A 16,182-nucleotide genomic window follows, 5' to 3' on the forward strand; every position below is an offset into this window, starting at 1 on the left:
CAAAATAGCGGTAATGAAATGCTAATCTCTTATAAAATGTAGTCAAGTCACATGCTAACATTAAAGGTCGTGCCAGTCACATGGGTTCATAATAATTCGTGTCCCTCACATGGGTACATAAGAAGTCGTGTTAATCACATGAGTACATAAAAGCTCGTGCCACTTACATGATAACATTAACTATCATGCAAGTCACATGTTCACATAACAGAAAGTGGCATGATAACTTTAATTTTGGTATAAAAGAATACCCTCACTTTCTAAACTCATAATCTTAATCTTGCAATTTCTCTTCGCTCTGAAAAATCATCAAAAGTCAGATTCAACCACAATCTCAGATGGAAGGGTCAATGTTTGTCTGTGTATACGATGATGGAGAAATCGCCAGTGACACTCAAACTGGTGTCTACTTTGCATCTGCAAAGACAATCATGATCCGCATCCATAGAGGTTTCGGCTTGTCCAAACTTATTTGCATAATAATGGACAAGGCAAATAGAGATTCAAGGGATGGAGTTCCACTTATTCACTTCAAATTTCCGACTAAAGTTTGTGGCCAACATGTGACATACACAACCACTCAGATCCAAGATGACGACGACTTAGACGGCGCTTTCGACATGATACAGGCCACCCCAACTGTTACATCTATTGAACTCTGCACCACCTACAACTCAGGTACGAGATCTTTTGAAAATATTTCTTTAACACATTTTGATGCACATCATCCACATCCAAACACTGAACCGCAACAAGTACTATTTGACCTTAACACTACCTACCTAGGGGATTAGGGAAATGATATAAAGTCATATACCGAACTACTAACCGGTCCGTCTACCTCAAATATTTTTCAAACTCCTGCACATCACAAACCCAAAGGTCCTCTCCTCCAGCTATCATAGAAGTTGAAAACCTAGGTCTACCTACAACATCCTTAGACGCATTTAGCGAAGATGAGGACAATATACTTTTTGATCAACATGATGACCATGACCAAACCCTAGATGTCCACCCCATACAACAACAACACCCTCACCCTCACCCTCACCCTCAGACACATGTCCCCTATAACCCACCACAACAATTCCAATTATATGAAGAATACAACCAGACCCCACACCAGATATTCCCAAACGCTTATGACCACCACACAATGTTGCATGACAACTTTGAGCACGATGATGGTACACTGACCCAAGGAATGAGGTTTCAAACAAAGGAACAACTTCTAGATGCTTTAAATAGGTATGACATAACAAACCATTGCACCTACAAAACCATACACTTAAACACAACAAGGTTGAGGGTGCAATGTGTGCAACACGTGTGTCCTTGAAAATGTCAGGCAATATTACGTACAAGGGACCAAGTGTGGGAAATTAGAAAGGTTGAAGGTGTGCACACATGTGCAACACAACTCATAACGCAAGACCACATGCACCTGGGCTCAAGAATAATATCTCAACATGTAAGGCAAATGGTGGAGTCAGACCCATCCACACCAATTGCAACAATAATTTCTTCCATCCAAACCTCTATGGGATATAACACAAGCTACAGAAAGGCATGGTTAGCAAAACAGCAAGCAATTGAAGATGTGTACGGAAACTGGGAACAATCTTACAACCGATTGTCGTGCCTACTACAAGCCATGCAAACATATTTGCTTGGGTTTGTATACAAGTTGAAAACCAGTCCAATTACAAACGGGGAGGAGGTCGTAGAAAACCAACAACACTTTCGAAGAGTGTTCTGGACATTCAAACCATGCATTGATGGCTTCCCATTTTGCAAACCAATAGTGCAAGTGGATGGAACCTTCCTTTAAGGAAGGTATAAGGGCACCCTTCTAGTAGTTGTTGCACAAGATGGGAGAAATAACATTTTTCCCATTGCATTTGCTATAGTAGAGGGTGAAACCGCCGAAGCTTGGTTTTTTTTCCTTAAAAACCTAAGGACACACGTTACGCCTCAACAAAATTTGTGCTTAATGTCAGACCGCAACAATTCAATTAGTGTTGCATTCAACAGGTCCAGTAGTGGCTGGACTGAAAGGAACTGTGTGCAGGTGTTTTGTATTCGACACATTGCACAAAATTTTACAAAAAGATTCAAGAATACAACTCTGAAAAAGGACCTCGTCAACATGGGTAAGTTATTATATGTAAATTTGTCTTTTTCATTTTTTTGGCTGTTAGTTTTTCACACCCATTATTAGAAAATAAATTCTTCTTATAATTATATTTGTAGCGTACGCATTGACGGAGCCACAATGTAACTACTACTACAACATCATTAGAGAAGACAACCCAGAAGCAGCAGCTTGGGTAGACCAAATTCCAAGGGAGCAATGGTGTCTTGCATATGATCAAGGAAGAAGGTGGGGTCACGTAACAACGAATCTAGCTGAAGCAATAAATTTTGTCCTGAAGAAGACAAGGAATTTGCCCATTTCATCTATAATATTGGCCACGTACACCAGATGCAACACATACTTCACAAAAAGAGGTAGGCAAATAACTGCAATGGCCAGTGCTGGTCATGCGTACTCTGAATACGCGACCAGCTTCATATAAGATGCGGACTCCAAGTAAAGCACGCACCATGTCGTTGAATTTGATAGAAATACCACAAGATTCAGAGTGGAAGAGATGGTCAATCCCAGAGAAGTATGTCCTGCAGGAAAATTTGTGGTTAGATTAGATGAAAGGTGGTGCGATTGTGGAAAGTTTCAAAAAATACATCTACCATGTTCATATGTTATTGCAGCTTGCAAGCATGCACATCACGACTTCAGCATGTACATAAGTCTCAATTATAGGGTGGATGTCATCATGAAAGTATATGACAATTTACTTGGCGAGTTAAGACATGAAGAATATTGGCCACCATACCAAGGGCCACAGGTTTGGCCTCATCCTACCACAAAAAGGAGCAAGAGGGGTCATCCTAAATCAAGTAGAATTAGGACTGAGATGAACATTAAGGAAGGAAGACAATCAAAAAAGTGTTCCTTTTGTAGAACTGAAGGACACATAAGAAATCATTATCCTAATAACCCTGCACTTAGATGATTCACATCAAACCACTTAGTTTATGTTGTACTTTTAATTGTGTTCAATAAACTTGTACTTCATTCAATTCAATGGTACATCTTTTCATATTATCTTTTATTGTTACTTATTTTACATAAACAAAAAACAAATAACAAAATTATTTAAAATACAATAATGAAATGCTTTTAAATTATTATAGTTATTTCCATCATTTTTACAATATTTTTAACAAATTTTCAATGTTTATAACATACAATTTTTTAAAATTATCAAAAATTAAAAGATAACTGTAATTTTGATATTTATAAACATCTATTAAAAATAATTAATATTACACAAATTATAAAAAAAATTAAATTAAATTAAATTGACTTTTATATTTTCAAATTACACATAAAATAACTTACTACACAATATAAAATCTATTTTTAAATCAACAAATTTGAAAAGAAAAATATATTACTTATTATTATTTTTCTTTCAAATAATACCTAAAATAACTAAAAATACAATACTATATCTATTTCTAAAAAATATATATTTAACCTTTAATGTAAAATTTTTACAAAAGATAAAAGATAAAAAATAAATCTTATATCTATTTTATTACAAAAATTAAAAAAAATTAATTCTAATTTATTTTTTAATAAAAAACCAAGTTTAGAATTCGGATCCCTGGGATCGAATTCTGACTTGGAATAAAAAAGAAAAAAAAAAGCATTATAAGTTGGAATTCGGCTGCAGAGGACCGAATTCTCAACTGAAAATAAAAACCGTGCCATCCGGATAAATTTAAACTATAGTATGCTATTTAAGTCAAAAAAAGTGATCAACCGTGCCTTTTGGGAAAAAAATTCCTTATAAAAGGGTGAAACCCAAAAGATTGAAGTACCTAACATTTTATAGGAATGATGTCAATGAAGGATGTCATAAAACATATATATAAAAATCAATGATTCACTCCCTGTTAGATAACCAAAAGAGATAGAAAATGCCACAACATTTTGTAGTTCAATTTGACCATGTGATTATAAATATTTTTAATAAAAACGGTTAAACATTTTAGGGTTGAAATCATTAAATAAAAGTAAATGTTATGAATTAGTTTCATATGATTGTTGTCATTAATAATTTTAATTTTATCTTATTTGAAAACACATTTCGTAATTTTACAATTAAAATTTATATATAACACCAATTTACTATCTTGTTTATAAATATATTATGAGTAAAATCATATAAGAACTTTAAGAAATGTATTCTCATATATTCGATAATTGAAAATCAGCTCTAAACATGTTTAAGTTATTTGATTTTATTTTAATTTTTAATTTAAAATCCTAATAAAACCCTTAAAATTGGGAAAAAAATATCTAGAATAAAAATAATTTCAAAAAGATAATTAAAAATACGTACTACAAACGCTACTAATCCAATCAATAATCATATATAGAAAATTAGAAATTTGTTGTCACCGATATTTCAACTGGACCATGTATTCTTATTCGACACATATTCGTATACGATACTTTAGGATACTTTATCAATACTTATCAGTGAAGTATTTAATTTATAAAGTCATAATAGAATACAAGAAAATCTTTGAATAATGACTAAGAACTATTAGTCATTTATATAGTGACCAATTTAAGTATCAATTTAAAAACTAAAAATTACTGGCAACTAAAATAGTTTCAAAAAATTATAATTTATCTCTAAATTGATAATTAAAATAGTTTTTAATATGAATTGGTTTATAACTTGGTCATTAACATTAGCTACCAAGGTTTTGACTACCAAAATAATTAGTTTCAAAATTGGTTACTAACATTAGCTACCAAAGTTTTGACTACCAAAATAATTGGTTTCTAATTAAAAAATTGATCTCTAACATATTTTTTTGTTAATAAATTAGTCAGATTTTTTTTATAGTAATGTTTTTACGATGACAATAATTTATATATTTTTATATTGACAACTTTAGTATATATAGTTTTAATTTTAATTCATACAATAACAATAATATATTTATTATGTTTTTAAGAATTAGTCATATTTCTAATCGATCAATAATTTCCACAAAAGAATTTTACCTGTTGATTCTCGAACAACTTGATCCCTTTATTGACCAAAAAAAAAATATTATAGCAACACTGAAGATTAATTTTGTATGATTTATTATCAACCATTTTGAGACATGGAAAAGACCCCACACGCCGGCTCAACACTAAAGCCTTGCTTCCAAACTCGACCATTGTCCTCACAACGTGGTCCGCATCCATGCCGTCAATAGAATTTACAATGGTATATGGGAGGGTAATTGAAATGTCCTTCCTCACAGATATCTCCGGCAATTCAATCAGTCCAGATTCTGGCCCTTTCTCTCCACTGGCTGACCCTGCCCCGCTCGCCGACCCCGTTCCGAGCAGGACCGCCCTTATTTTCTTCACGTTTTTTCCCTTCCTGGGACGAGGCGGCAACTCAGCCTTCCTCTTCGTCCCGCTGTGCACATGCACCTCCACCACAGACTCTTTCAAGTTGGGAACATCAGTCTTCCCAGCTGCCTTGGCCTTAGCGGCCATCTCCTTCCTCAGCGTTTGGAAAAGCGCTAAGTTCTTCTTTCCAGACTGCGCCATATGCCCTACAATAATACATTACAATTTGGATCAAAACAACTTAGAATTATTAATACAGTTTAAGTAATAAACAGATACCTTCGATATCTATTATCGGATGCACCGAATTATAAACTCTAACTAGACCCTTAGTGGGCAACTTATCAACAAACTTCAACAACATCTCCACCACCTCCTTATCACCAGCCGACAACTCATCCATCCCCATGTCTTTATACTGAGAAGGATTGCTTGTCCAACTAAAGGGAAATTTGGTACTCCCATCTGCATTCAAAAAATGAGCTTTACCTCCTTCTTTGACGACAACCTTGAAGTACCCGTCCTTGAAATGCTTGAAAGACTGGGAAAAGGCATCCAGTCTGCTGATACTGGGGCGACTTATCAAAGATAACCAATAGCCGGCCGTTGGGGTCTGGTATCGTAAAAATACAAAAAAGCATAAGGAGTGGGCTCCAAATATAAGGACTGGCACAAGATGTGAAAGGCCTGCAAGTAGGCCCAACTATTCGGATGTAGCTGCGTAGGTGCCACATTCAGTGCCCGCAATACGCCCATAGTGAATCCGTCTAACGGCAATCGCACATGAAGTTGAGAGAAATGACACATATACATGTAGAAAAACTTCTCGGTAGCACCCTCCTGCCCATGGCATACCTGGTCGATGGCACTAACCCTCTCCAGAGAAACAATGTCCCCACTGACACCCTTGGAGATGACTGCTCCAAGGATGATTGGTTGCGGACATCGGCAGCCGCCCACCCATAGCCACCTTTTGCCGGCCAGTCACTTTCCGCCAACTCTTCCAGGGGATCTTCTCGAACCTCCCTCACAGTCTCCATTGGAATCCCACTTGTCATGACTCCATAACTTGTACCGTCTTCATCAAATTGTCTACCCCTACTTCTCTCCGATTCCGTACTCTCACTACTACTAGACGTAGATAACGATATACTATCGCTACTAGACATACCTTTTTTCGTGTTTACGGGGATATGTCGGCTAAATTTGGGAACTAGTCGGACAGTATGATGCGCACACAAAACCTCTGAATGCAAAACTCTCGCGAATGAACCAAGTAACCCCTCCCCCGTTTTGAAACCTATATTTATAGTCCAGGATCCCAAACGACGAAAACTTTTCCCGCCAAAATAATACCCCAGACCAATCGACACCATCATTGCGAAAGATACGACTTTTAAAAACGACGGCGCTAAAACATGTTGATTTGACCCCTGACACCCCTTCACCTACCTTCAAACGGTTACCACTTTTTAGCCTTAACATCGTTCATCACACTTAAAGGCTGGGGGACTGGTGTATCACACCTAGCCGGTTCCGTTAGCATACCAACACATATCATCCTTGACCGACAACTCATATCGGACAAGGCTGGGGGACTGGTGTACCACACCTAACCAAACCCAATCAGATAAGGAAATAATGCATCAAGGTAGCCAAGTATTTGGCCTAGGCTGAGTCAGTCTAACTTACATCGGACCTGGTCAACTTAACCATATAAATGGCAACTCTCACGCACATGCCGGAAACAACCCAAGTACACGACTTGAGCCACCATGGAATCAAACTCATAGCTGAATAAGGACTAAGGTAACAACAAAGTAGTCAACCTAGGACAGTGTGCGGCCAAGGACGACATCTGACAAGTCAAGAAGTAAACGGATCAGACCGCTCTCGAAGACATAGTAAAATGGAAGCCCCCCGCGTTAGATAGGCCTTAAGGGCCTGGGTTAGGGCCCATGCCCACTCACAGCCCAAGCTAGAGCCCAAGTCAAGGTCCAAGTTAAGGTCCGGCCCACAAGATAGCCAGACATCATTAATGCTCTATAAATACGCGTGGACCCCAATAATTAAAGGTACGCATTCATTAATCACTGATTTGACCTTCTGAGAGTTTTGACTTACTTGAGCTTCGGAGACTCTTCTGCAGGTAACCCCTCCTAGGTCCAAGCTAACATGTATCAACCGGAAAGAGGCCAACTGAGGAGATAGCGGACTACATGGTAAGGTGACGCTTGTGCCTAACTCATCTTGTTTGTTCTCTGCAGGAACAAACTTAAAAAGACAAATTTAATTTTTGAGCTATTAATTTGGATCAATTTTCTGGTTTTTTTTTTAATTTATACGAATACCCCTATTTTCATCTGGTCCTTAGCAAATAAGTATAAGAAATTTAATTATATAGATAATACATTTTATAATCAAGAATAATGATAATTTATAAAACTATTTTCCTCTACTCTTCGAGAAGCTCACTATCCTTCTACTCTATATTTTTCTTTTGCCTACGAAAGCAACTTCCCTTATTCTCTTAGATCCATCATCTCTTTCTCCATGCACCTTTACCACAATACCTTCTCCATACATCTTAATTATTGTCGTTTACTCTTTGTTGGTCTTTTCTGTCTCTAGCACATCAATGACCAAGGTTTCCACGAGTGACCCAATTCGTATTTTTGGTTTCTTGTTTTCTTTCTGGTCTTTCGGGTTTTTTTTATCTTATTTCTTAGTTTGAACCCTTTTTTTGTCAAATCTATATCAGGTAAAGCTTCATAACAATGAAGAAGGCACGAAAAGGAAGAATTTAGTTCCAAAAAATGACAAGTTTAAATAAGGTTAATAAAAATATTTTAAGAAAAACTTTTCAAAAAAATTAATCGGAAGGGGAATAAATACTTCCATACCAATGACAACACGGGTTTCGGAAACCAAAGTACTAATGGTTATAGATACCGTTAGGTACGCATCGATCAACCTTGGCCCAACCACTCCATGAGTCGATCACTCTTGGCCGATTATCTAGAGTCACCTTTTAGCCAATCATATTAACCACGGATCAAGCAATAAATGTTGATTAAGATATGATTAGGTTGTGATTAGACAAGTAGAAAGGTAAAAGTCGGCTTGTTCAAACTATTGGCCTCAAATTCTTTTGACCATTCAATCTTGACCTCGTTTGGCCTTGATCTTTGACCTCAAATCGACCTCTTGCCTTGGAATTCTGTCAACTTTTCAGTCTTGACATCTCAACCTCGTTCGGCCTCGGTCTGTTAGCCTCAAACTCTTGGCCTCAATTAATCGGTCGTGTTCGGCCTTAACATGTCGACCTAATTCAATCTCAACCTCTGCGCCTAGTTCGACCTCTACCTTTTTGTCTCGTTTGACATGTCAGCCTCAAATTTGGTCAACTATTTAGTTTTGACAGCTCGACCTCATTCGACCTTGTTCAGCCTCAACCTCTCAGCCTCAAATTCTGTCAACTTTCAATCTTGATAGCTCGGCCTCGTTCTGCCTTGACCTCTCGGCCTCAATTTGTTTGTCTCGTTCGGCCTGTCCGGCTCAATCTCTCGACCTTAACCTGTCCGCTGCGTTCAACCTGACCTAGTCAACCTCAAACTCTCGACCTCAATTTGTCGGCCTTGTTTGGGCTCAACATGTCAACTTTATTCAATCTCAACCTCTTACTATGGTTTCCTCTCAACCTGTTGGCCTTGTTTGGCTTGTCGACCCCAACCTACAAGCCTTAAATTTTGTAAAGTATTTTGTCTTGACAGCTCGAACTCGTTCGGCCTCAACCTCTCAGCCTTGAATTATGTTGACTTTATAGTCTTAATAGCTCTGCCTCATTCAGCCTTAAACTCTCAACTTCGTTCAGCCTCAACTTGTTGATCGCATTGGCATCAACATGTCAGCCTCTCAACCTCTCAGCCTTGTTCACCCTCGACCTTTGGGCCTCTCTTGGCCTCAGCCTATCAGCCTCATTCTCCTTGTCGACCTTAACATGTCAGCCTCAAATTATGTCGACTTTTCAGTCTTGACAGCTTGGCTTCATCCGACCTCGATCTCTCAACCTTTGATCGAGTTCTCACCATAGAATTTTGTCGACCTTTCAATCTTGACATCTCTACCTCGTTCAGCCACGTTTGGCCACAACCTGTTGGCCTCGTTCTGCCTTGGTCTCTAAACCTCGTTCGGTGTTAACTTGTTGACCACATGCAAACTTAACTTCTCATCCTCAATTTTTCGACCGTGTTCGGCCTCAACATATCAACCTTATTTAGCCTCAACCTTTGGGCCTTGTTCAGCCTCAACCTATTGGCACCGATCGACCTATCGACCTCAACCTATCGGCCTCAAATTTTGTCAACGTTTTCGTCTTGACAGCTCGACCTCGTCCAGCCTCAACCTATCGGTCTTAAATTTTGTCGACTTTTCAATCTTGACAGCTTGACTTCGTTCAGCTTTGACCTCTCGCCCTCAACATATCAGCCTTGTGTGCCCTGTCGGCCTCAATCTCTCAGCCTCGTTTTGTTGACATGAGAAGCCAAGGTGGTTTGCTTCTTGAAGATTTAATGAAGATTGAATGAAGCTCTTTTGAACTATCTTGAAGCCATTACCATTGGAATGAAGCCTACATTGATGAAGGAAATGAGATTTGATGATAACCATGTTGATCAACGCTGGAACGTGTGGTCTCCATGTAGTTACATCATTGAGAAAGTGTATTTTAAGTTTGTAATTCATGGTATAGACCTTATAGCATTAATTAGATGTTTTTGGTCTTAGGTGTATATTTTAATTTGTTGAATGGTTTTTCAATAGGTTAAAATGTCTCTTTTAATCTGTTGAATGGTTTTTTAACAGGTTAAAAGGTTGGCTGTAGTAGTCTTAAATTGCAACAAATTCAATCAGTCTATTTAGTTTTTAATCGACTGATTTCACTTAAGTCATGTGAAATCAATCGATTGATTTGAAAATCAACCAGTTGAATTTCGTATCAGTTTGACTATAAAAGCTATGATTTTCGAAAGAGAGGTTTGTTGATCATTTTAGAGCATGATTTTGTTTTGGAAACTTGTGGAAACTCTCTCCTTCGTGATCACACAGTTTGCAGCAGTGGAATATTGATCTTTGATCAATTCTTGGAACTTTTGGCTTGGTTTGAAGCTTGGAGAAAGTGGTTTGTGGTAGGTTAGGTTGTGCTACCACTAAGGTTTTATCTTTCTCAAGCTTTGTGTGTGTGCGTAGTGGTTTTCCAGGTATGCAAGAGGGTTCTTGCTGTGCTGGTGTGATTCTTGTGTGATTCAAGAGTCTTTTGTGGTGTTTTTGCATATTTTGGAAGTGTAAGGGTGGATACTTTGTAAAACTTTTGATATAGTGCAAAGTCAAGCTAATGTTGCTTTGACAAACTGAATATAGCTCAGGTTTGAGTGAACGAGTATAAAAAATCTCATGGTGTCCTCTCTTCTCAAACCTTTCTCTCTTGCATTTTTATTTTAAAGTTTAAAGAACTTGTGCTTTAATAATCTTTTTCATGTTCTTGCACGTTTTCATAGCATTTGCAGCATTGAGCATGTTTACATAATCATTTGGAACCTATCTTGATCATTCTTGTGCATTGTTCCTGGTTGAAAATTCAAATTCGCATTTCTACATTTTTCCCAGTATTTGAGTCGACTGTTTTCCTATTTCAATCGGTTGATTATACCAGAATAGAAATTTGTTTAGTAAAATCAATCGATTAACTCTGTTTTTGATCGATTGAAAGTGTACAATTCAGTACTGTTTGCATCCTAACTTGGTGATCTATTTGATTCAATTAAAGGTGGTTTTTTGCATGCAAAGATAGCCTAAATTTTTAACTAGCCAATTCAACCCCCCCTCCACCTTCTTGGCTTTTCAACCATTTCAAAACTAACACGTTTAGCCTTAATCGGTCGACCGCGTTCGGGCTCAACATATCGACCTTATTTAGCCTCAACCTCTAGGCCTCGTTTGGCCTCAACCTGTTGGCCTCAACCTCTCTGCCTCAAATTCTCTCAACTTTTCAATCTTGATAGCTCGGGCTTGTTCAGCCTCGACCTTTTGACCTCGTTCAGCCTCAACTAGTCAGTCGTGTTCGGCATCAACATGTTGGTCTCGTTCCGCCTCAACTTCTTAGTCGCATTCGACCTCAACCTGTCAACCTTGTTCAACCTTGACCTTTGGGCCTTGTTCAACCTCAACCTGTCAACCTCGTTTGGCTTGTTGGCTTTAACTTGCCAACCTCAAATTATGTCGAATTTTAACTCTTGACAGCTTATCCTTTTTGGCTTCGATCTCCTAGGCTTTGATCATCCTCTACCCTTGAATTCTGTCGACCTTTAAATCTTGACATCTCGACCTCATTTGGCCTTCTTCAGTCTCAACATGTTAGCTTTATTCAGCCTCGGTGTGTCAACCTCATTCAGCCTCATTCAGCCTCGACCTCAAAATGACTAAGAGTGTAATTTATTGTAAATCCTTCACATATATGAACTTAACCTCTACAATAAGGAGTGGTCACTTTTATATCCTCTTATTAGGAGTTTTTATTATATTTCATACAAACAAAATTGGTTGTACAACAAGAGTGAAAAGTGACTTTGTGCTCTTAGCAAAGAGTGTCACAATGCACTCATGCTTAATCTCAAGGGGAAATTAGTAAATTGTCATAAGTTACTTTTTGAACTCATTATGAACTAAAAGAAGTAGTATTAATACTTGTAATCAAGTTTAACTATAGTGGAACCCTTTTGATTTGGCAAAGGAGAACTCGACATAGCTTTGATTAGGTTGAACTAGTTTAAACAACATATACATTGTCAAACCACACTTTTCAAATATAAAATTTTATTTCAAACTTTTTAAATAATAGGTTCATGTATTTGATACCACATACCCATTACTAACACAACATGCTCAACTCAATACTGTTTCATTTAATTACACACATATACATTGGTTAATTGAATATAAACATGCATTAGATTCACTTTTAGGTCACTTAACGGAGTAACTATTGTTTTAGCAACTTGAACCAATTAAAATAGAGGAGATTTTCCTACACCTCCCTTGCTCAAGCAACACCATTGTCACTTGAGCAATATTATGTATCACTTAATTACCATATTAATAGTTGAGTAATATAGTTCTAGGGAAGAGAAAATTGTTTCACATATTCCTACATGATTTACAAGCAAGATGTTTGAGCACAACACATATTACTTAAGTGACAAGGATAATGGTTTAGCAATATGCTACTTTATTTGCATCAAAACATTTTCAGAACCTCACTCGTCTCACAAATGCTCCACCGGTCAAACAATTTATCCATTATGTGCAATAAGAGTTACGAAGGAGAGGGATTGATGTTGACCTTCTGTTGTTTAAACCCAAACTAAGCTTAAACAAGGAGTGGTATTGTTTGAATTTTCACTTGAACATTACTTCACACCTAAGTTGATTGTCTTCACTTGAGCATCTATTGAAGGATAATTCGATGTTCAAGCGAAATTTTAAGAATCATCAAATTCTAAATAATATAATCTTTTTGAGCCAAAATTTGTTGTCTTCTATATTGAAACGATTTTACAATAATTGTCTTACCAATTTACTCTTTTAAGGACTTGTTTTTTCAAATTTAAATTTTTCTTAAACTAAATTAATTACTTACAATAAGAAAAAAGAAAGATACACATACATGTAATATATATGTTTTCAATAATAATAATAATAATAATAATAATAATAATAAGGTTTAATTACTCGGATCATACCCATTTTGCTTCAAAAATTTCAAAATGGTACCCACTTTGAATTTTGTCTCAATTTAGTACCCAATTTTGATTATTGCATCAATGTAGTACCCTCCGTTAAGTCTTCACAAACGCCGTTAACTACCTTGCCACGTGTCAGTCTCTGGATTTTTTAACTTTTTTAATTTTTTTTAATTTTTTTAATTTTTTTTTTAATTTTTAATTTTTTTAAAAAAAAATTTTTTGCCACGTGTCAAATCCTTGATGTGACACGTGGCAAGGTATCGCCACGTATCAAGGTACCTCGTAAGTGTCATTGTCTTCATTTCAACTTAGTCCCACATATCTCTATTTGTTTCAATTTAGTACCCATATATGTTTATTTGTTTCAATTTAGTACCCAATTTATTTGTTTGAATTTTATTCAAATATTTGTTTTTTAAATGGAGAAATATTGCATCTCTTTTAAGACAAAATTTATTATTTATATAAATGTTATATTGATATTTGTTACTAAAAATGAGTTATAAAATTAAGTATTTAAATTTATATTAAAGTTAATGGTAAAAGTCATGAATAACATATTTGTAAGTCATTTTTAATAACAAATATAAATATAACATTTATATAAATAATAAATTTGGTCTTAAGGGAGACACAATTAAAACAAATAAATTGGGTACTAAATTGAAACCAATAAACATATATGGGTACTAAATTGAAACAAATAGACACATGTGGGGACTAAGTTGAAACAAAGACAATGACACTTGTCAGGTACCTTGACACGTGGCGATACCTTGCCACGTGTCACATCAAGAATTTGACACGCAGCAAAAAAAATTTAAAAAAAAATTAAAAAAAAAATTAAAAAAAATTAAAAAAAATTAAAAAAATTAAAAAAATTAAAAAAATCCAGAGGCTGACACGTGGCAAGGTAGTTAACGGCGTTTGTGAAGACTTAACGGAGGGTACTACATTGATGCAATAATCAAAATTGGGTATTAAATTGAGACAAAGTTCAAAGTGGGTACCATTTTGAAATTTTCAAACCAAAATAGGTATGATCCGAGTAATTAAGCCTAATAATAATAATAATAATTATTATTATTATTATATATGTGTTCAATAATAATAATAATAATAGGAGATAACTGAATTTTTGGATTGAGTTTTACTATAAATAAATAAGTACAGATAGTGATAAGACATTCAAATTTATAGTTTTTCAATGATTTATAAAGTGAAACGTGAGGAGTTTTCTTAAGATGAATTAGGAGTATATATTTTAAGCCTTTTTTTATATTTTTTAAGAGGAACGTGTATGAAGAGGCATAAAGTTTAAAGTGACGGATAAAGTTAGCTTAAAAGTTTGAATATTCAAGTGAGGGTCTTGCTTGTTGACTTTGTCTGTAACTTTCTTACTTGTATATGTGTTGTATTAAACTATTATTGTAAACAAAGCTAGATCTTTTCTTTTAAGTTTTGTTTACAAGTATTATTTCATTATCAAAATGTGCTTTTGGTGGTGAAGGTGTTAAAAGTTTTTATGTTTACATAATTCGTCTATAATTGAAAATTTTCTTATTAAATGGTAGTTGTAAGGTGATGTGATCCCAACAAGACTTATAGCTTGGGCCAACGCTTAGGCCCAGATCATGCTCAAGGCCCAATCCATGGCCCACATGCACCTTCAAGCCCAAGCCCATCATGAGGCCCAATAACAAGGGGCATGCTCAAAAAGATCCAATTGGGCTTCATTCAAGATGGCCCAAACCCACATGAGCTTCTCACACTCTTCACATGGGCCAAAGAAGATGTGAAGATTTGAAGAGGTGTATCAAAGAGCAATAGAATAGCAATAGGATTGGCCCATTGTTTAGGTCCTGTTTTCTAGAATAATAAGCCAAACAATGTGTAGTTGAATTGATAAAATTGGGCTTGAATAAACCCAATAGGAGGTTTGACCGTGAGCTACCAAAGGTCCAAAGTGGACTAAGTGGAAGTCAACATTCCTTCCTACACCTCATGGATCCAATGCATCCAAGGCTGGGAATGCTTCCTCCTTTTCCAAGTCATTTTCCAATGGCCATGATCCTTGCTCCTTCTCCAAGCCATCTTCCACGACCAAGATTGAATGCCTTTCTCATCCAAGGGCTAAGAGTGCTAATGTGTATTTTCTTTCATATAAAACCTTACTCACATTGCAACATCACACAATAAGAAATTATCATCTTAATGAAGCTTGTGGATGTTCATGCACGGATTTAGTCCATTTGTTTTCATTTTCACCGATTGATTTGTTTTTTCTAGAGTCTTAGATGTTCTTATATGGTTCATACTTGAAGTTAGATCACTTTCAAGTTCATACCAATTGATTTCTCTCAAGAACATCTATGATTCCCGAAGCTAGTTCATTGCACCAGTTTTTTACTAATTTCACTGCATGCACACCTACTGTTTGTGATTTATTCTGAACAAATGGTTGGACAAATGTTTAATATGATTTTTGCCTCTTTTAGCCAAGAGATAGATGAAACATATAAAAAAAGAATTACTCAAAAATATTGAGCACAAAAAATATGAAAACATTCTTGTTAAATGGTAGTTGTAAGGGGTGCAAACATTCTTGTTCATTTGTTTGATTGTTTTCTTATTTTTATGCTTTGTTAATGTGTTTTTAAATCGAATATGTTGAAAAGTTGTGGAAATTAACATGCCTTTTGTTTTGGTGTTCATATGATGTTAATAACGTGATTTTGAAAAAGTTGTAGTACATGATAGGGAACTATGTTGTGTTTTGTTAGGTATTCTTATGAGTTATGTTAGGTTATAGTTTTGATTGAATTCATGTGATTAGCTCCATGTGAGCATTGTGTGAGCTCTAGTTAAGTTTGAGTTGTTTGTTGAGGC

The 16,182-nt window shown here is 36.0% G+C and overlaps 1 pseudogene; it reads left to right on the forward strand.

Annotated features, from left to right (window-relative positions):
* The first annotated feature begins 338 nt into the window (after positions 1-338).
* LOC146884283 (uncharacterized) lies at positions 339-3,077 on the forward strand (annotated as a pseudogene).
* Positions 3,078-16,182: the final 13,105 nt, after the last annotated feature.

Source organism: Vigna unguiculata, chromosome 8, assembly GCF_037176805.1.
Source record: "Vigna unguiculata cultivar grain cowpea cultivar isolate G323 ecotype 2 chromosome 8, ASM3717680v1, whole genome shotgun sequence".
Lineage (NCBI taxonomy): Eukaryota > Viridiplantae > Streptophyta > Magnoliopsida > Fabales > Fabaceae > Vigna > Vigna unguiculata.